The following is a 22,643-nucleotide window of genomic DNA, read 5'->3' as shown; positions in this document are numbered from 1 at the left end:
CCACTGGAGTCTCATACGCAAGTGGCTTTAGATATCCCCATAGCAAATAATCAAGGAGACTCAGGTCAAATGACCTTGCAGGCCAGGGAATAGGGCCCGCCCGTCCAATTCAGCGACCAGGACATACGGTACCGGTACTGCTCCATCGTATTGTACTGTACGACTCTGAATAGCACTGAGTAATCAATTGCTCTGTCTATGATTGGTAGCACGTTCTGTTTCATAGCATGTTGTGTCATGGGACAGTGTAAATAGGATACAACAGAGCCATCTTATGGACAAGTAAACTAAACAAAAGCCCGCATCTCGTGGTCGTGCGGTAGCGTTCTCGCTTCCCACGCCCGGGTTCCCGGGTTCGATTCCCGGCGGGGTCAGCGATTTTCTCTGCCTCGTGATGGCTGGGTGTTGTGTGCTGTCCTTAGGTTAGTTAGGTTTAAGTAGTTCTGAGTTCTAGGGGACTTATGACCACAGCAGTTGAGTCCCATAGTGCTCAGAGCCATTTTTAAACTAAACAAAACGTGAATAATGACTTCCTGGTAATCAGGCTCGTCCTCATTTGCAGGAAATAAAGAATGTGCATATAAATAAACAGCTCAGTACGTCGAAACATGTACGCATATCAGTTGTAAATAATCTGTATAGCAGTAATGCTACACAAAGCGGTATACAAGTTTACTTCCATAACTCCATAAGGTTGCTTCTCCAGCCGCAGGTTCCCTATCTCAAATTTTTCAGTGGATCATTCTCTATCTCCTGTTACATTTTTGCACGCTCTTGCGGAAACACCCAGTATACGGAGAAGCCATAGAAATTCACAAAAATAACTTCAACCGAAAATTCAAAGCACAATCACCATCACACATGTCGGCTCCGTATCGCGACCCTCAGCAGCCTGTCATATGAGGCGATGGAGCTATCGTTGCGCACTTACGTCCAAACAGTTGAACTTTATGAGTTCGTGTAGGTTCCACTAGCAACTGACCAAGTGTTTATAATCTCTAACGATGTCTACAGCATTATGAGACGAAACTCTAGGTACAGAAACATATCTCAGATCACGGGATAATGGCCATACAACAAAAATCACCAAGAAGGAAAACACTTAATTTTCGTTGCAACAGTGTGAAGTTTGCCGGGTGGAAGGTCTCTGCAGCCTTGCACGATACATTTATAAGTAACGTTATTTATATTTTTATATTTGTATTCCTTCGTCTGTACGCTGGCTACTGTAGGTAGACACGTGATAACAAGTAAAATAATGTCGAACTGTTGAAAGAACGAGAAAAGCATATCGGTGACCGCCAACATGCGTCTACAAATGCCACTTTTAGTAAGGAGGCAAACAATACATCGATGTTTCAGAAAATATCGATGTTCGCCATAGATGTTTCCAATAGCATCTCATCTATCTGTCTATCGATGAAAGATGTTTTATTCCCATGGTTTGTTTGAAGTTTGAAACAATGCCCGCGTTTCTCAGTTGCCATTTACAATTAGTTTATTTTGTTGCTAGTCGTCTTTATAATTTTTTGTGAAACTGGTAACCTAAAAAAGCGACACGGCTGCGATTATTTATTTGTTAGCAGTCACTTGAACTATCGTATATGTGGAAAATGTAAATTATTGATTTAATCTTATTTCTGGAATGGTAAGTACATACGTTCATTATTGTTCGTTATAGTTTAATTATTGTTGGTGTTTCGAATACAATTATTTCCTAGTGTCAGTAAAGTTACTGAATTGCGTGCTAAATCCTACGGTATTCTTCCCTTACTTTGTGAAATATTTTATGGATTTGTTTCGTACGAGTCGCCAATTTAAAAAATATTACTACAGCAGCAGGAGGGATTTGGATGAATTTCAGTACAGAAGAGTACTGTGAGCTCCGTTAACCCAAACGACACGTTTTAACTCGGTAATGAGTTCCCCTGGGATTATTTCTGGCCGCCGTGGGCAATTCAGTAAAGTTAACTAGTTACTCCAGGTCATGGTATACCAGTCTGCAAATTCCAACCAAATCCATTGAATCATTGACACATGTTTGATACACATACAAACATCCAAACTTTCACATTTCTAATGTTAATAGGATAAGACATTAAAGCGAGGTTTAAACGGGCCTGTTAAAGCGTGCCAGAGGTTGTTTACACAAGCGTGAAACACTTCCAGTCTAGTAGGATTTTCCAAAAAAAGTGTCAACTGATCTAATCGGTATTTGAGAATATCGAATATAACGACATGGTGACACCGGCTACAGCGTTGGACCAAAGGTTTAAAGTACTACAATTTAAAGATCGTTTGGGCATGAGTAAAGTGGTCACATACTTAAATTCGCAAAAAAAACACCAATAAAATCAGTAGCAAATTCGATTCTTCCGATGAGTCAGGAAAAAAAATAAGACTTCCGATATATGGAAGTATCATAGACATTTAGCACATAACAGGTTCAGGTAGTCGCATCTATTTCTACAATACAGACCGAAGTTGAGATGTTTATTGATGCAACTGTTGCTACGATCACTAACACTTTATTGAAATGTGGGAACAAAGGAAATCTATGTTCTTGGGACTGTCCAAGTACACCATGAATTATTTATCAACTGTAGAAACGTCGATTCTAAGCAAACGACCTTTTTTTCCAAAGTCGGCGCGTCAGTAAGTCAACAACGCAGGCGTCTGGCGGGGAAAATTGCTTTCAAATGCGTTGCTTTTAAGTTCAATTACAGCAGAATGTAACTTTGATTACAAAAAAAAGAAGAAAAAATGCTGATTAGGCCTACTGATTACAGCGATTATATTGTTATGCACTGTACTTGTGTTGAGATTTGTGTTACTTAAAAGTTTATAATTAAAATATGGACACTAGTCTTGCCAAAGTGGTGATACCTGTTCCCGTCAGATCACCGAAGTTAAGCGCTGTCGTGCTTGGCCAGCAGTTGGATAGGTGGCCCTTACGGCCTGCTGAGCGCTGTTGGCGAGCGGGATGCTCTCAGCCCTTGTGTGGCCAATTGAGGAGCTACTTGACTGAGAAGTAGCACGTCTGTTCACGGAAATTGACAACGCCCAGGTCAGCAGTGTGTTGACCACATTCCCCTCCACACCTGCATCCAGTGAAGCCTATGGACTGAGGATGACACGGCGGTCGGTTGCACCATAGGACTTTCCGAGATTACTGCAATAAAAATATAAAACTGCAATTGTATTTAATTTCATCAAGCGTATCTAATTTGTATTAGTTTTTACTTCATTTCTTACACACACACACACACACAGTTCCAAGGTCGGTAAAATCATAAATTAAATAATTTTTCCTCTCATTAAATATTCGTAGGAACATCGACGTTTCGGCATACCGAAGTTTCCTAGGCGATGCATTTTTACATCGATGTATCAATACATCCATATGTATCATAGCGATGTTTGCATCCCTAAGTATTAGATTTCTCCGCGTTCCTCGCGTTTCATTGTGAGCTATGTATCTGTAGCGTAATGGAAAAATGCTTCTTAAAGGAAGCACGTGTGATGATTGATGCCCGAAGAGAGCATGCAGAAGGAGTACTGCAAAATGAAGTATTACATATTTGTCGGGAACAGACATGGTCTCTAGAATTTCAGTATCGGAAGTCATAACGGTCGAGTTACACACGTTTTCTTTATTATTCCCTGCCAAAATATTAACTGAAAATTTCAAAGAGAAGATAATTCATCTTAAACTGTTACTGAACGATGAGAGAATTTAGTATGGTGTTGGACCACCCTTAGCCTTGATGACAGCTTCCACTCTCGCAGGCATACGTTCAATCATGTGCTGAAATGTTTTGTGGAGAATGGCAGCCCATTCTTCACGGAGTGCTGCACTGAGGAGAGGTATCGATGTCGGTCGGTGATGTATGGCGCGAATTCGGCGTTTCAAAACATTGTTCTGTCGGATTCGGATCAGGACTCTCTCCAGGCTAGTCCATTACAGGGATGTTGTTGTCTTGTAAACACTCCGCCACAGGCCGTGCATTATGAACAGGTGCTCGATCGTGTTGAAAGATTCAATCGCCATCCCCGAATTGCTCTTCAATAGTGGGAAGCAAGTAGGTGCTGTGGTAGTCCCACGCAAGACAACAAGCGGTGCAAGCCCCCTCCAGGAAAAGCAAGATCGCACCATAACGCCACCACCTCCAAATATTACTGTTGGCACTACACACGCTGGCAGATGACGTTCACCGGGCATTCGCCATACTCACACCCCTGCCATCGGATCGCCACATTGTGTACCGTGATTCTTCACTCCACGCGAAGTTTTTCCACTGTTGAATCGTCCAATGTTTACGCTCCTTATACCAAGCGAGGCGTCGTTTGGCATTTACCGGCGTGATGTGTAGTTTATGAGCAGCTACCCGACCATGAAATCCAAGTTTTCTCACCTCCTGCCTAACTGTCATAGTACTTGCTGTGGATCCTGACGCAGTCTGGAATTCCTGTGTGATGGTCTGCCTATTACATATTACGACACTCTTCAACTGCGGCGGTCTCTGTCAGTCAACAGACGAGGTCGGCCTGTACGCTTTTGTGCTGTATGTGCCCTTCGCGTTTCCACTTCACTATCACATTTGAAACAGGGGACCTACAGATGCTTAGGAGTGTGCAAATCTCGCATACAGACGTATGACACAAGTGACACCCAGTCACCTGACCACATTCGAAGTCCGTGAGTTCGGTGGAGCACTCCATTCTGTTCTCTCACGATCTCTAACGATTACTGAGGTCGCTGATATGGAGTAGCTGGTAGTAGGTGGCAGCACAATGCACCTAATACGAAAAAACGTATGTTTTTGGGGATGTTCGGATACTTTTGATCACATAGTGTATCCCTGTGTTCGAATAAGCATGCCTACACCAGTTCCTTTGGCGCTTCAGTGTATGAATGTTCTCGGGGCACTGGACAGCAACGTAATAAATAAAATAGCGTTAGTGATCTTACATATCAATACTCCTGTATTAGATTCTTTATTATCTAGTTCATTATGAAACAGTCAATAATTTGAAGAGGAACATTGTAGTTATGAATACTAGAAAATTAATGTAAAGAAGTTAGCTTTATCTAAAGTGTAATAAACAATTTTGTAAACACCGTCGTAACGTTGTTGAGTGCAACTCTTTTCGGATTTTCAGCTTCTTTCAAGACCGTACCCCGCTTCCTCCCATGAGCACACACTGGAAAACACAGGTGAGTCTCATCTTCATTAAAGGTTATGAATTAAAATGACAAACAGCTATAAATTATATTCCCAATGGAGGTGAGGTTAATTACCGCTGCCAGCTAGATGACGTTTCTAATTGTTTTTGTGGGAACGAGATAATGAACCCAGCGCAAAAACATCGCTGCCTACACAACAAAAACTGTAACAGCTGTGAAAATTATTTCGTTTCCTGACCTAAGCATCTACTTCATTGTGAGTAATTTTGGTTCCAAGTCTCTGTTATATTCTAATCATCAGTTGAAGAAAACATATTCCCACCCCCATTAGTTTGCTTCCAAAGACCTCTATAACCTTAAATGATACATGGTTAAAGTTGAACTTTGTGTGAAGATCGTCCGAAGTTACAATGGGTAGGGTCGAAAGGTGCGATATTGGTGAGGGAGGGATGGGGGTGGGGGGGGGGGGGGGGACAAGGCGGAGGCGGGAGCTTCAGTGGCAAGAACGTGTGGAAACACTATCCATGATCTGAAACCCATTGTTCCTTTCGTTCAACATTAGGACTTCTGAAACTTATCTATACTAAATAGGTTACTTATGGTGGTATACAGAGGTTTGGCAAATATTCATGCTTGAAGATAAATGCAGTTGCTGGCCGAGCACGATGGTTGCGCTGTTGTATTTGACAACGAACGGCACCTGTAAAAAGTCCTCAATATGTTGCAAGTGTCAGTCATGTTCATAACAGTGTTCTGTGTGGTTGTGAGTGCGTTACGTCAAAGCTAAGTGAATTCGAACGTTGGCAAAGAGTTGGCGCTCATGTGGTCGGTGCTTTCGTAACCAAGTTCGCTGATGTTGGTTCAAATGGCTCTGAGCACTATGGGACTTAACGTCTGAGGTCATCAGTCCCCTAGAACTTAGAACTACTTAAACCGAACTAACCTAAGGATATTACACACATCCATGCCCGAGGCATGATTCGAACCTGCGACCGTAGCGGTCGCGCGGTTCCAGACTGAAGTGCCTAGAACCGCTCGGCCACCCCGGCCGGAGGCACCGATGTGTTTGGTGTTTCAAGAAGCATCGAATCGAAGATTTATACCGCATACAGGGAAAGCGGACAATATCACCAGCTAAGTCACAAGGAGGAGTGAAGTGTGTGTTGAGTGGTCATAAGGGACGGTCATTGGAGAGAATTGTGGCATAAAATAAGAGGACGACAGCAGGAAAAGTCACAGTAGAACTGGATGTCGCACTCGAGAACCCTGTCAGCTCCAAAATTGCAAGATGCTCTGTAAGCATGGACTGTCCGGGCCCATTGGAATTCCAAATTGATGAAGCCATAAAACTTGGACTATGGAGTAATGTCGGAATGTCTTCCTGTCGGATGAGTCTAGTGTCACACCGTTTCCAGCTTCTGGAAGAGTGAAACATGGCAACCATATTGTGGTATTCCATGGAGCCCATGGTTACTCTAAAAGTTCACATTACTGCCAAAAATTATTCTACCACTCTGGCTGACCAGGCCCACCCCATGCCACAGTGTTTGGTCGCCAATGGAGATAATGTGCCCGAACACGATAGGGCTCCTGCTCACACAGCTAGCATGCTTCAGGACTGGCTTTGTGAGCACGAGGATGAATTGCTGCATCGCTCCTCCAAAACAGTCATCAGGTCTTATTATTAATGACCCTTTGTGGTCTACTTTGGGCGTAAGTAAAGTGATCTCCATCCACCTCCACCATCGTCACCCGAATGTGCCACTTTTTTTTTTCAGGAAGAATGGCATAAATTTCACTTGAAGACGATACAGGACTTATATTTATTCATTCAGAGACGACTGGAAGTTTTTCCGAATGCCTGCACCGTATTAGCTGTATTAATGTGTTGTGTTACTGGTGTTTATATATCAGTGTCCAACCACTGTAGATTTACCTAATCATCCAAATTTACAGTGGCGCAGTGGTTGACGCTCTGGACTCGCAGTCGATAGGACGACGGCTCAAATATGCATCCAGCCTTTCAGATTTAGGTTTTCCATGTTTTCCCTAAAGGTGTGAGCCCGCGACTGCATTAAATTTTAACCTGTGAGGTTATAACATACCATAGCGATTTTACTTCCCTGTAAACTTTTCCCTCTCTATGATATTTGACCCTAGACGAAGAACACGCGATATGAATAATTTTACCTTATTTGCTGTAATGAACAGGAACTTTCTTACAGCATAGCAGCGTATTGGAAAATGGATCTAACATGGGTAACTAAACACTATCTTTACAGCATATGTTATGTTGCTACTCCCGGTCTGTGTTACTCTATCAGTTACAAAGTGTGATGTGGGAAAGTTAATGTAGAGTTATCTACAATTAAATTCGGTCCTGCAATATCCTATGGCACAGAAAACTCTTCAGATAAACCACTGAGAATCAGCGTGCAATATAGAATTTAAACGTAAATGACTGATAGGCGGGAAACTGAAACTGACACTCTGTACTACACTCTAAAATAACTTCTATGATCTCCTACATGAATGTACACAATTACAATGAAGCGCCAAAAAATTGGTATACGGATGCGTGTTTAATTACAGAGATACGCAAACAGTCAGAATACGGCACTGTGGTCGGCAACGCCTGTATAAGACAAGTGTCTGGCGTCGTTGTTAGACCGGTTACTGCTGCTACAATGGCAGGTTATCGAGATTTAAGTGATTTTGAACGTGGTATTATAGTCGGCACCACGAGAAATGGGACACAGCATCTCCGAGGTAGCGACGAAGTGAGGATTTTCCCGTACGACCATTTCACGTGTGTACAATTAATATGAGGAATCCTGTAAAACATCAAATCTCCTACATCGATGCGACCGGAAATAGACCCTGCAAGAAACGGACCAACGACGCCTGACAATCGTACAGCGTTACAGAAGATCAACCCTTCCTTAAATTGCTGCAGATTTCAATGCTGGGCTACCAACATGTGTCAGCGTGCGAACCATTCAACGAAACATCATCGATATGGGCTTTCGGTGCCAAAGGCCCTCTCGTGTACCCTTGTTGACTGCACGAGACAAAGCTTTACGCGTCGCCTGGGCTCGTCAACAAAGATATTAGACTGCTTATGGCTGGAAACATGTTGCATGGTAGGACGAGTCTCGTTACAATTTCTATGGAGCGGATGGACGTGTACGGGTATGGAGGCAACCTCATGAATCCATGGAACCTGCATGTCAGCAGGCGACTGTTCAAGCTAGTGGAGGCTCTTTAATGGAGTGGGGCGTGTGCAGCTCGAGTGATATGGAACCCCTGATACGTCTAGATACGAACTCTCACAGATGACACGTCTTATCAACTGCATCCATTCATGTGCATTGTGCATTCCGACGGGCTTGGACAATTTCAGCAGGACACTGCGACACCCCACCCACACGTCCAGATTTCCTAGAGAGCGGCTTGAGGAACACTCTTCAGAGTTTAAGCACTTCCGCTGCCCACCCAAGTTCCCAGCCATGAACATTATTGAGCATATTTCGGATGTCTTGCAACGTGCTCTTGAGAAGAGATCGCCACCTCCTCGTATTTATGGTGTCAGTTCCCTCCAGCACTACTTCAGACATTAGTCGAGTCCATGCCACGTCGTGATACGGCACTTCTGCGTCCTCGCGGGGGCCCTACACGACATTAGGCAGGTGTACTAGTTTCTTCGGCTGTTCAGTGTAATACATCATCAGGGTATTAAATGGAATAATAAGTGACACTGAAGATAACGGTGGATTTATTAAAAAAAAAGAATGAAATCAGACATAAACAGAAATAAACAAACATTAATTACCTAAATTCAAGCTCCTGTTTAATGCAATAAAGTACATACTGACTTACAGTCGACAGAGTGGAATAATTTTTACTACAATTGGTTGGTTGGTTTGGGGAAGGAGACCAGACAGCGTGGTCATCGGTCTCATCGGATTAGGGAAAGATTGGGAAGGAAGTCGGCCGTGCCCTTGCAGAGGAACCATCCCGGCATTTACTTGGAGCGATTTAGGGAAATCACGGAAAACCTAAATCAGGATGGCCGGACGCGGGATTGAACCGTCGTCCTCCCGAATGCGAGTCCAGTGTCTAACCACTGCGCCACCCCGCTCGGTTTTACTACAATTCCCACATTTAATTCGAATAACGATATCTGACTGAATCTACTTTGGATGACAGTGATAGTGAACAATTAAGCTGCTAGCCAGCACGATAGGCATAAACCGAACAGCGACTGCTGTTGTTTGAAAGAGTACGCCGTGAACGCTGAGAATTTACCCGATGGGCGGATCTGCAAATGCTAACCATGTAACTGCGGGATTCTGCATTGCTGTGACCAGCATGCTGCAGCGTCATCTCTAACGGAGGACATCAGTGTCCTACTCCTGTCGCAGGATCCGCGACCGCATTTGCAGATCAAGCTCGAGTCTATGATCTAATGCCAATCAACGATTTCACCTGTACATCTGAACAGAACTGCCTCCGAGCCAAAGCCTGAATATCTTCCTGTGTCTCTTCACTGACGTTTCCAAAATCACTCCGTGTGGCGTACTTTCGAAAAGCTAGAAACTACCATTTGAAATGTGGCAGTGTTTCTTTACACCAATCACATAATTCACCTCAGTGCAGCTTTCCTCGAGAGCATAGGCAAATTCCATTCCTTTGAACCCTATCGCATTCCACGACTGAGTACAGACACTCTCCGAACGTTTTCTGACATCGCATCTGGATTACTAGTCAAAGCGCTGTTTCCCTGCTCGCGAGGGCATTCATTTGGCGTGCTTGCCTAACGTTTTCATGATTGCGAAATGTTTTCATGCAACTTTCAGATACAAATCTCACAGGAAGGTCCATAAAAACACCTGCATATTCCGAAAAGTGCATTCTCTTCGACAGGGATGGATTATCAGGCTACCAGTCTCTCGCGACTCTGCTAAACAAGTTGTAAAAGTCTCCTTTGCCGCAAGTTTCTGGGATAATGTAGTGTGCCGCACTAGCAGCACTTACCTGACCGAGCTAGATGGCGCAGTGGTTAGACACTGGACTCGCATTCGGGAGGACGACGGTTCAATCCTGTGTCCAGACATCCTGATTTAGGTTTTCCGTGATTGCCCTAAATCGCTCCAGGCAAATGCCGAGATGGTTCCTTTCAAAGGGCACGGCCGACTTCCTTCCCCGTCCTTCCCTAATCCGATGAGACCGATGACCTCCCTGTCTGGTCTCCTTCCCCCAACCAACCAACCAACTTACCTGCACTTGGCTGGGAGACCCCCTGTTGATCAGGCCATGCCTACCAGCTTGACAAACTCTGTATAGAAGCAGCGACCGAGTCTCACAGGCTCCGCTGCTGTTTATGCGTCTGTGTCCCTTCCTTGTTCTTTAACAGAAACAACTGTTAAGGCGGTCTCTTCACTGTCTACGGCCAAGGAGCTCCCGTTCGCCCAGCTCCAGCCGAAACTGTCCAACAAAACATTCTAGCAAACACAAACTCAGTCTAGTCACCTAAAATTACTCTGTGCAATTAGAGTGAAGAGCCAAATAAAACAGGCAGAATACGCCGCTGGGGCCCGCAACACCCATATAAGACAACAACTGTTTGGCGCAGTTGTTAGATCGGTTACTGCTCCTACTATGGCAGGTAATGAACATATAAGTGAGTTTGAACATGTTGTTACAATCGGCGAACGAGCGATGGGACACAGCATCTCCGAGTTAGGTGACCGAAAAAAGATCCTGCAAGAACGGGACCAACGATGACTGATGAGAATAGTTCAACGTGACGGAAGTTCAACCCTTCCTTAAATTGCTGCATATTTCAATGCTGGGCCTTCACAAAGTATCAGCGTGCGATCCACTCAAAGAAACGCCATCGATATGGTCTTTCGGAGCCTCGCCTGGCCCGTCTACGCCAACATTGTTGACGGCTGGAAACATGTTGCTGGTCGGACGAGTCTCGTTTGAAATTCCGTCGAGCGGATGCATATCAGCAGGGGACTGTTCAAGCTGGTGGAGGCTCTGTAATGGTGTGGGGCGTGTGTAGCTGGAGTGATATGGGAGCCCTGATACGTCTAGATACGACTGTGACACGTGACACGTACGTAAGTATCATGTCTGATGACCTACATCCATTCTCCGCCCCGAAAGCTTAGTGGTCAGCGTGACGGATTGCCGTCCTACGGGCCCGGGTTCCATTCCCGGCTGGGTCGGGGATTCTCTCCGCTCAGGCACTGGGTGTTGTGTTGTCTTCATCATTATTTCATCCCCACCCGGCGAGCGGGTCGCCCATTGTGGCGTCGAATGTAATGAGACCTGCACCAAAAATGTTCAAATGTGTGTGAAATCTTATGGGACTCAACTGCTAAGGTCATCAGTCCTTAAACTTACACACTACTTAACCTAAATTATCTTAAGGACAAACACACACACACCCATGCCCGAGAAAGGACTCGAATATCCGCCGGGACCAGCGGCACTTTCTATGACTGCAGCGCCCAAGACCGCTCGGCTAATCCCGCGCGGCTGACCTGCACCCAGGCGGCCGGTCCTGCCCCGCAATGGGCCTTCCGGCTTGTGACGCCAAACGCTCATATCCATTACCTGTATCCATTCATGTGCATTGTGCATTCCGACTGACTCGGGCAATTCCAGCAGGACAATGCGACACCCCACACGTCCATAATTGTTACAGAGTAGCTCCAGGAACACTCATCTGAAATTAACACTTCCGCCGGCCACCAAACTCCCCAGACATGAACATTATTGAGCATGTCTCGGATGCCTTGCAACGTGCTGCTCAGAAGAGATCTCCACCCCTTGTACTCTTACGGATTCATGGACAGCCCTGTACGATTCATGGCGTCAATTCGCTCCATCCCAACTTCAGACATTAGTTGAGGCCATATCACGTCGTGTTGCGGCACTTCTCTACACCATAATAGGCAGTTGTGTTTGTTTCTTTGGCTCTTTAGTGTAGATACCAATGAACTCAGTACCCAACCGCTGTCAACCCCTTCAATAAGCGTCATATCGGTCACAGTGCCTCCCTAACTAGATAAAAGCACCCTAATTGCATACTTCTGCATGATCTGGTTAATTAAAATGAAAGAATTTCACCATAACCGAGGACGAAGTGGCTTCAATGGAGCAATTTTATAATCACAAGACAAATCGTGTCTGCTAAACAGTTCGGCACCTCCATGCGGCTGCAAGCATAAGAGCAGAGCGGAAAAGCGGAAGCTGACAGTGTCATTTCGTCTACAAGCCACGTAGGCTCCGTGTAGACCAACAAGACTGGCTGGCTAATTAACAGTTTAAGTGACATGTTTAAGACATGACCAACCAAAGATAAAACTATTCTAACGGAGAGAACAGTGAGTATAGGTCCTTTGAGGCATGTAAGTTCTTCATAATAAGCTTATGAATAAATAGCTTGAAAGGTGTGTCTAGTAGACGGTTTTCGAAAGGACACAGTTAGTGTCTTTCCCCAGCCTGACCTAATACTAGCCTGTGTTCTGTCACTTATGACCGTGACGTCTACGAAATGTTAAACATTAATCTTTCTTTCTCTTTTCCAGTTGTATTACATTTTCATAGCAATTCTTTAAAATAATTTTAATATGTTTTATTCGGTAACCTTGGAGGCACAGCTGTCTCCTCAGATGATGACCAATGTAGATTTAGGCCTCTTTATCAAAATAGGAGTTGGTAGTGGGGTAGATGGAATCCACATTGGGAACATTTGGTAGCGGATATCCACTTCCGGCATTTGTTTTACAGCCAAGGATAATCTCCCGAAAACCTACGTTTGAACCGGGGGATGAGAACTACACTTAATTAAATTCTGGGACAAAATTTTGAAAGCCTAGCATACACACAATAGAAATACTTCAAACCTTGTAACTACAAACAAATCTCATCCTATCGATGGGGTCACTATAGACAGAGAGATTAGTAATTATGATGTCATCATAGTGACAGAGGTTACTAAAGATCATAAATCAATTAACAAGGCTAGGAGAGTACTACAGCCACAAAGAGCAGATGGATAATTGTTAGTATACCACTTAGACAATGAGCAGACGTCTTTTATTTCCAGTATGACGCATTTAGGGGAATTATGGGCAAAGTTTAAACTGATTGCAAATAGCGCTCTGGAGACGTACGTAGTGGATTAATGGAAAGACCAGCCGTGGTTTAATAACAAAATTCGGAAAACGATGAGGAGACAAATACTGTTGCACTCCCAATTCAAACCAAAACGCCCAAATGACGCCAGGCAAAAGTTAGTAGGGATTTGTGCCTCTGTAAAAGGATCGATGCGTGAGGGACACACTCTTTAACACAGTCATACGTCAGCAAAAGATCATGGCGATAACCAAGCAAAACTTCTGGTCCTACATAAAGACACAAAGCAGGTGGAAGGCTTCTATCCAGTCACTCGTTGACTAGTCTGGTGTGGCAGAAAAAGGAAAGGCAAAGATTTAAACTTCGCGTTTAAGAAATAGTTCACGCAGGGGAATCTTACAAATATACTATCGTTTCGCCATCACTCAGAGAAGCGACTGAAAGAGCTGAAAACAAAATAAGTCGCTAGTTTCCGATGAAATCCCATTTTATTTCGGTTGTTCCAATGTGATACATGTACCTTTGTGACCTTATCATTTCTGAGAGCGCATGCTGTTACAGCGTGATTACCTGTAAATACTACATTAATGCAATAAATGCTCAAGATGATGTCCGACAAACTCAATGCATTTGGCAATACGTTTAGCGACATTCCACTCAACAGCTAGTAGTTCTCCTTCCGTGACGTTCGCACATACATTGACAATGCGCTGACGCATGTTGTCAGGTGTTTTCGGTGGATCACGATAGCAAATATCCTTTAACTTTCCCGACAGAAAGAAATCCGGGGACGTCAGATCCGGTGAACGTGCGGGCCTTGGTATGGTGCTTCGACGACCTATCCACCTGTCATGAAATATGCTATTCAATATCGCTTCAACCGCACGTGAGCTATGTGCCGGACATCCATCATGTTGGAAGTACATCGTCATTCTGTCATGCAGTGAAACATCTTGTAGTAACATCGGTAGAACATTACGTAGGAAATCAGCATACATTGCACCATTTAGACTGCCATCGATAAAATGGGGGTCAATTATCCTTCCTCCCATAATGCCACACCATACATCAACCCCCCCAAGGTCGCAGATGTTCCACTCGTCGCAGCCATCGTGGGATGTTCCGTTGCCCAATAGTGCATATTATGGCGGTTTACGATTTTCATGGTGTTTTGGTGATTAAAGTGATTTTTTGTATGGGAACCCTACTAATTGATTTCAGATTTGAAAAAGGTGGCAAATTTTACGTATAAGGTGACACTTTATTGAAGGTCATGCCAAAGGAAGGTCAAATTACCAAATGTGTTTTCAGTTCTGGCAGGGATTAACTAGGAATGGAGAAGAGATAAAGTAAAATACGATGTTAGATACGAATTCGGACGGGCATGCCAGGGAATGAGAGGCGAGATGGCTCACTCAACGACTTGAAAGTCAATTATCCACTTCTTATTTATCTTTGTTCTGTCTTGCAAATATCAAAATAAAATTTGTACGTTGCAGTGTAGCTACTTCTGCCAATAAAACATTAATTAAAAACTAAAGTACAGGTCTCTCTTAGCTCTTTCCAAATCAGACATCACAAATAGGGATTTCCATGTAACATAGCTTTAATGATCTTCGATAATTAGCTTTAATATCATGGTTACTGGTGATGTTACATGACCACCTATGCCCCTTCCAATTTGTATCTGACATTGTATTTTGCTGTATCCCTCCTCTGTTCCGAGTCTACTGGAACTAAAAACATTTTCCTTTCCTTGACCTTCATCGAAACTTCTCATGACCCTGAATAACGTATTAATTTATAAGTAAAATTTGCGGCTCTTTTCAAATCTTAAATCAAATATTTGTGTTCCCATTTTTAAAAATCACTTTAGCCTACAAATCACGTTCAAGGTCACAGTCATTAGTAGCTATTCGTGAGGCAGTTTTCCACCTACAGCTTTTAGCTAAATCATTTTGCTATAAGTCATTGCTGTACAGAGCTATTCCCCATTATCAATTACATTGGTCCACCCTATATTCTATGACAATCGCCTAAAACTTGCACCGCAAATATTGAGCAAATTGGAAGTGTTATTGATGTGTGGCTTTCACTGAATGGACTGGCAGTCAGGGGCTCGTATTGTGAACCAGTAAACAGACTGTAACAATACTTGTAAAATATATTTGTTGTGTAAACATTTAAATCAAACAATGCCTATTGACAATAACATACTAAAAGTAGGGTAAATTAGAATACCAGGGGTGTTCGTTGAGGGATTCTAATGCCAGTCGTTTGCGAAGTGTCGTATTTTGAAAAGTTACCACACCGAAGCTTGTACAATGCATCTGGATGCACGCACTAAAGAACAACACGAATGCATACACCAGTTACATGGGTTCTGACTAGTAACGAGTCACTTGACCATCATTGGCTGTGTTGTAAATGACCATCGGCAGCGGCAATACACACTTCCAGTCTGGTATGAAACGACTGCTGCACACGTGCTAGCATTTCAGCGGAAATGTCCGAGCAGATTGCAGTAATATTTCGTTGCATATCATCTGGTGAAGTTGATATCTCCTTGTAGACAGCGTATTTCAACTACGCTCACAGAACAAAGTCCACAGGCCGAACATGATATAGGTTTTCTGCGTCCAATCCAACGATTTGAAAGAATTCGTGAAGACATGGTGTAGTACTTCGTGCACTATGGCCTGGACAGCCATCATTTTGTTACCACAGGTTCTCCTAGTCTGCACAGGAACGTCTTGCAGCATCCATATAAGGAGGCTGAGATACTTGTGCTCGTTCAGTTTCTGCTATGAAAAACGGGCCTAAGAGCTGATAGTTCGCTATCCCACACCACACTTTTACACTGCATGAACGCTGACATTCCATCTGACGACGCCAACGGGAATTTTTTTCAAACCAATAGTGCATGTTTCGGCGGTTTACCTGGCCATGATTGGTAAATGTGGGTTAATCACCAAACAGGATACTTGATACATCTGGAGTACCCTGTCTTAAAGCTCCTCCTACAGAAGTTAACAAGATGCTAATAGTCGTTTCCATGCACTTCTTGATGGAGAGTGATAGGGATGGATCCCATGTCGATAAGAATGCGGAGGACACTTGCGTGACTCATGCCACTTCCTCGTACCACTGCACGGGAGTTAACGTGAGGGTCAACTGCAACAAAGGCAAGAAACTTTAATTCCCCCGCTTCTGTCGTCACTTATTTTCTTCTATTACTCTGTCTATATGTGACGCTACGACTTTCACAAAGCTGGTTGAAGATGCTGATATGTAATTGCTGAGGTGGTTGACGTCTATTGGGATATCTTGCCGCATACAACGCAGAAAAACTAACTGCATTCTTCTTACACTCTCCATCCACCATGAGCATGTCGGCTTTTTCTGCATTGGTAAATCCAATAGTCCGCTCACGGCCTACTGCTTCACACTAACTGACCATCAAGTCGCAGTGCACTCAGGGAACATACAAGCACACTCTACGCAAACATAACAACATTCGTACTAGCAGCTATGCAGGTTGAATGGCACAAACACGTTTCAGTGCGGAAACTTCAAAATACGATATCTCGTAAACGATTCGCACTAGAATCCTTCAACAAACTCCACTGACATTGTGATTTACCCTGGGTTTAGTTTGTTAATGTCAGTAGGAATTGTTCCATGTAAAAAGTGTATGTTTGTACAAAAATACACTTTCTAAGTATTATTAGAATCTGTTCATTGGCTAACAATACGAGCCCCTGACTACCAATCCATTCTGTGAAAACCGCACATCAATAGCACTTCCCATTTCCTCAATCTTTCGGGTACAATTTTGTAAATAAAAACCGCCTTTTCTTGCTGCAAGAAGCAAGTTTACTGCAAATTTTTTACGTCTGAGTTTCCTCTCATCTGGTCTGGAGGTCTCACTACCACTTCATTTCCGAAACGTAAGCACATTTTTATATTCCGAAATTTTTCCTTCACACTGTTCACCATGTTTACCTTTATTTTGCTGTGAACTATCACTCCTTTGGCACTAGTTATAGATATCTGTTCGAAGACGTAAATATTAGGGTTCACTACGTGTAGTGGCAAAAGAGTTATAGTGCACCACGAAAATAAGGGTAAACATGGTGAACAGTGTGAAAGAAAGAGTTCGGAATATAAAAATATGCTTATGTTTGGGAAATGAAGTCGTAGTGCGACATCCAGACCACATGAGAGGAAACGCATATGCCAACAAACTTTAAAGGCAAGACGGGTCTGGGAGAAATAAATTACAGTACAGTAAAAGAAGGCGGTATTTATTTACAAAACAAATATTTCTGTGCTTGCAGTGGAGGATGGCCACGCGAACAAACTTGTTTCCGGTGCAACTATTAGGTGATTCACCCAGTATATGTATGAAGTGCTGGTACGAAAGTTAAAGGTTTACGGATACGCAATTCCAGAACATTCAGCTGTTAAGTGATCTACCGCTCGTTTCGATACGTAGTGGGGGTAGTGTGTTATGACTGTTGCGGTGCCACTTGTGTTGGAGCGTGTAACCTCCCCGCAAAATTTCTAATGACAATTATTTAAATGTTAACGAGAATAGAACCTAGTCTAACCTACCAGCAAATAAAATAATTTATTGACAATGACAATTATATGAGAACTAGCAATCTGACCTATGTGTAACCTCGCACAAAAAATGAAAGTCAATTCAATAAAAAATGAACTCTCAATGACAATGAAAACGCAAATAGACCGAAATGTCGATCTTAGGCCCTGTTCTTACCTCAGTAAAATTGCATCTGCTCTTATTTTTTCGCAACAGCTTGGAGGAAATGCATCGCAAAAATTCTTTGAACTTAAGTAAATTTTTTTTAAGGAAATGCATGGGAAATTTTCTTTCAATAAAATGTTTGTTTTGTTAAAATGCTTGGTTTGAAAACAAAATTATTATTGGGGCGATTCTTAAACAAATTAATTACAATTACCATACATTATTAGCTGAGCGCAATGCTGCTTCATTACCTTATTTAACAATATACCTCGTCCTGAACCTTGACCAGAGACCGATGTCGACGCCCGCCGACTCCTCACACACAACTGTAACTCGCAACAGCGTCCCACTCGCGACTCACTCTCATTCGCAACTGTAGCTACCGACTCCCTACATGCAACTGAACTCTCGCGCGGTCAAGCGCAGACTAGCAACGATAAGTAACTCTCTGGTCAGAGATTCTCTCATGGCTCGCCATCGCTGTACTGTATACCCTGCATACATACGTGTTTCAAGTGTGGCCACTCCAGACTCGGAAGTGTGGCGTGTTAGGCGAGCTGTGGCTTGGGATCTCCCCTACAGCGGTCAGTGTAGTGTCAAGAATGTTTGTTTGACAAGAACCCTCTTCATCCTGGGGTGCTTCCGTACGTGAGGTGGCCCAGTACTCAGCTGCAGCCAGCGTCCAGTCGGGCAGCGCGCTGAGGCAATGGAACGTTGCGTCAACGTGCCGGCGGCTGACGCAAGTAGAGAGTAGGCTCCGCCACAAGCGTAGCTAGACGGATGGGTCGCTTGTACACTAAGCACGACACGGGGCTACTGACTGGAGTGTGCAGGCACCCCCAGTTGAACGCACTACTCACAGAGACCCACTGGAGTGTGGGACGGAAGGAAATGCGTGGCCCCGCCTCGGCGGATCCAGTTCGAAGCCACCAGCCATCAGGGCACGCTGGTGGCTCGTTGATTAGCGGGCTCTGTGGAATCGATGGCTACGATGCCACGGAGTAGGTGCAAGTTCTTAGGTTGGCACTGCGACACCGACACCGACACCGACGACAGTGCCCTCTAGCTGTCACTGTGCAGCTCTACGAGCGCCGCTCGAGATTCTGCCCATTTGTTCGTGAGCTGACGACCAACCAACAGTATTTCCATTTCCATAGTGGGTGAGCCACTACAGATTTTGCCTGTTAGCTTGGATACATCCGGCTTCGCACCTACGTAGTCCTCAGTACAAAGATATGTATACAAGTTAATATTGTATTGTGATATAGTAAAACCACTTTTACTTTAAAAGCTGTACCGAGAGTTGTAACTCACCTGCTCCTCCTAGCTTCCTACATTCGGTCTCCCCTTCAGTTTTCAGAATCAGACCCACGCGCCGCCTTCAGGTGGGATCCAAATGTGTAGCGACGAGTAGGGACTAAATTCTTTTTTTCCTCCCCTGTTATCTGTTTTTTTTTTCTCAGTACTGCTTTCTTTCCGTGCTAGCCCACTGTGACTGCGTGTGCGAGTGTTTCCACTCGTCGCTCTAAGTCTTTCATTTGTATCAAGCGTGGTTTCGCCACAGGAACAGGCTTCGCTGTCCGGTCTTGTACGTTTTCAGGCTCAGCAAATGACGCAGCTGCTTGCTGCCGTAAATGGACTGGTCACGCTACAAACTGCAGCTACTACGGCGGCTCTGACGCCACCGCCTGTACCGACGCCGTCGCTGACGGCGCCGCAATTTCGTGCCTTCAATCCAGACGTTGAACGCAGGCAAGAATACACCACCCAGTTCGAGGCACACTTTGCAGCTTAGAACATACCAGGTACAGAGCGGCTTGCCTCTTTCATTGCCAATACGGGTGTTGTGTTATACAGTGTGCTCGTAATATTGTTTCCCACCACCCAGCCAGAAACTAAAACTTACGACAAAGTGATTGATGCTTTGCACTCCCACTTCCGTGACAATGTAAATGTGGTAGCTGCACGCTAGAAATTCTTTCGTTTGTGGCGTCGCTCTACTCAGTCCAATAAATCATGGTTAGCGGACCTTCAGGTACTAGCATCTGATTGTGACTTTAATTGCTCGTGCGGACGCTCACATGTGGATATAGTGATAGAGACGCTATTGCGCAGAATGTGGCAGGTCACCCCATCTGCGAGCAAATCCTCAAATTTAAAAACCCGTCTTTGCAGGAAGTAGTGGACTTGCTAGACAGACAAGATACATTAGACACGGCTACTTCCGCATTTGACGTGAACCGTGGTGTTTGTACTGTTAGCGCGGCACACTACATGCCTTCCGGCCCGGCCCCAACACAGCACACCACGCTGCACCGCTCATGTGCAAGTAAACAAGTTTCAAACCACGTACCTAGTCAGAAACTGAAATTATGTCCGAACTGTTTTCGTGCCCACCCACGGGACAGTTGCCCATCCCGTCAACTTAAGCACTTGTATGACAGTGGTGTCACTGAACCTGTTTCTGCTTCGCCATGGGCTTCGCCTATAGTCTGTGTAAAAAAGCAAACGGCCGTCTCGGTATCTGTGCTGACTTTAAATCTACAGTAAATCCCCCGACAGTGCTAGTTAGGTTTTCATTACCGCGTCCTGAAGACATTTTTGATAAGCTTGGTACAGAAAATTTTTTTTCCACGATTGACTTGCGGGACGCATACTTTCAAATTCCGCTCGACAAACAGTCGCAGTACTATTTTGTGATCAACACCAATCTTGGATTGTTCAAGTTTCGCCACCTTCCGTTCGGTTGTGCTTAGGCTCCTGCTTACTTAGAGCAGCTGTGGGCCACTGCCGGCCGGAGTGGCCGTGTGGTTCTAGGCGCTGCAGTCTTGAACCGAGCGACCACTTCGGTCGCAGGTTCGAATCCTGCCTCGGCCATGGATGTGTGTGATGTCCTTAGGTTAGTTAGATTTAAGTAGTTCTAAGTTCTAGGGGACTTTGATGACAACAGATTTTAAGTCCCATAGTGCTCAGAGCCATGTGAACCTCTTGTTTGGTCTTCGGAATGTGACGCTGCTTTCCACAAGCTCAAATCTGCTTTGACGAGTGATCGCTGTTTCATTCCTTTCGATCCCTCCAAACCAGCTGTTTTCGATGCATCTTCTCACGGCATCGGAGTGGTTCTCTCGCACCGCATTAATTTTGTCGATCGCCCGATCGCTTTTGCGTCTAAGATGCTCAATGCTGGCCAGTAAAACTATTCTCAAATCAAGAAAGACGCTTTAGCTGTTGTTTATGGACAAAGTTTCAAGATTTTTTTTTGTACAGTCCCAAGTTCGATAAGCCTTAGACGTCGTTGTCCCACCCGTCAAAATCAGTTCCGGCCCATACTGCACAAAAGTTGCAACGTTGATCCTTGTTTTTATCTAACTACAGCTACGAAATTTTGTTTCGGCCTACAGCCCAGCACGGCAATGCTGATACTTTGTCTCATCTGCCTATCGGTCCTGACGAAGTGTTTGATTCTTCCAAATTGTCGTGCATGTTTATTGATTTGCAAGATAAGAAATTAGCTGATGGTTTTCCGGTAGATTTTCGTCGCATTGCTTCCGCGACTGCCGCCGATGCTTCTCTGCAGATTGTTTTGCAGTATATTCGTACTGAATGGCCTCCATCTGCTACCCAGATAAATAGTCCTCTTGTACGGCGCTACTTTATGCAACGTCGCAACTTGTTTGTACACCACGTTGTTATCTTGTTACGAACTGACAACGATCAGTCTCGTGTGGTTGTACCTCGTTCGTTGCAGTCGGAAATCCTCCGATTGGTCATTGGGGTATCGTGCGGACGAAACAATTTTCGCGTCGTCACTGCACTTGGGTATGGATAAACAAATTGAGAATTTGCTTGCTAATTGTCGTTCTTGCGCAGAGCATCAATCTGGTCTCCACCAGCGCTTCTTTGCGTGGTCGGCTCCTACTGTGTCTTGGCAGCACGTTCGTATTGATTTTGTGGGTCCTTCCTGGAACACCCGGTGGTTGATAGTTACTGATGCATACAGCAACTTTCCTTTTGTTGTAACTATGTCTTCTACTACATCTGCCACTACTACTCAGGCTTTGACATCTATTTTATGCATTGACAATGCCCCCCAAAATGTGTCCTCAGAGTGATGCGTTCTGTGCTGCTAATGGCATTCGCCACCTAACCTCAGCCCTATTCCACCCCCATTAGAACAGCGAGGCTGAACGCTTTGTGCGTACATTTAAGTCGTAGATGAGCAAGTTCTGCACCATGCAGTCTCGCGAGCGTGCACTCTGGACTTTCCTTGCTTCATATCGCTCCCAGCAACGCGGCACTAGTTTCCAAGCGGAATTGCTACATGACCGCGCCCATCGGTCGCTCCTGCAGCTATTGCACCCGCCGCCGCGCGCTCCCGCTGCTTCGCCTCGTTCTGGCTTGGCGCCACATGATTTGGTGTCCTATCGCGTTTTCTCTGGCAGGCAGCTCTGGGAGCAGAGGCGCATTCTTCGCTAGCTTGGCCGCGCCTTATCTGTCATTTCTGGTCCCTCGGGCACTGTCAAGCGACAC

This window comes from Schistocerca cancellata, chromosome 6 (genome assembly GCF_023864275.1).
Source record: "Schistocerca cancellata isolate TAMUIC-IGC-003103 chromosome 6, iqSchCanc2.1, whole genome shotgun sequence".
NCBI lineage: Eukaryota > Metazoa > Arthropoda > Insecta > Orthoptera > Acrididae > Schistocerca > Schistocerca cancellata.
This window is presented reverse-complemented; position numbering follows the sequence as displayed.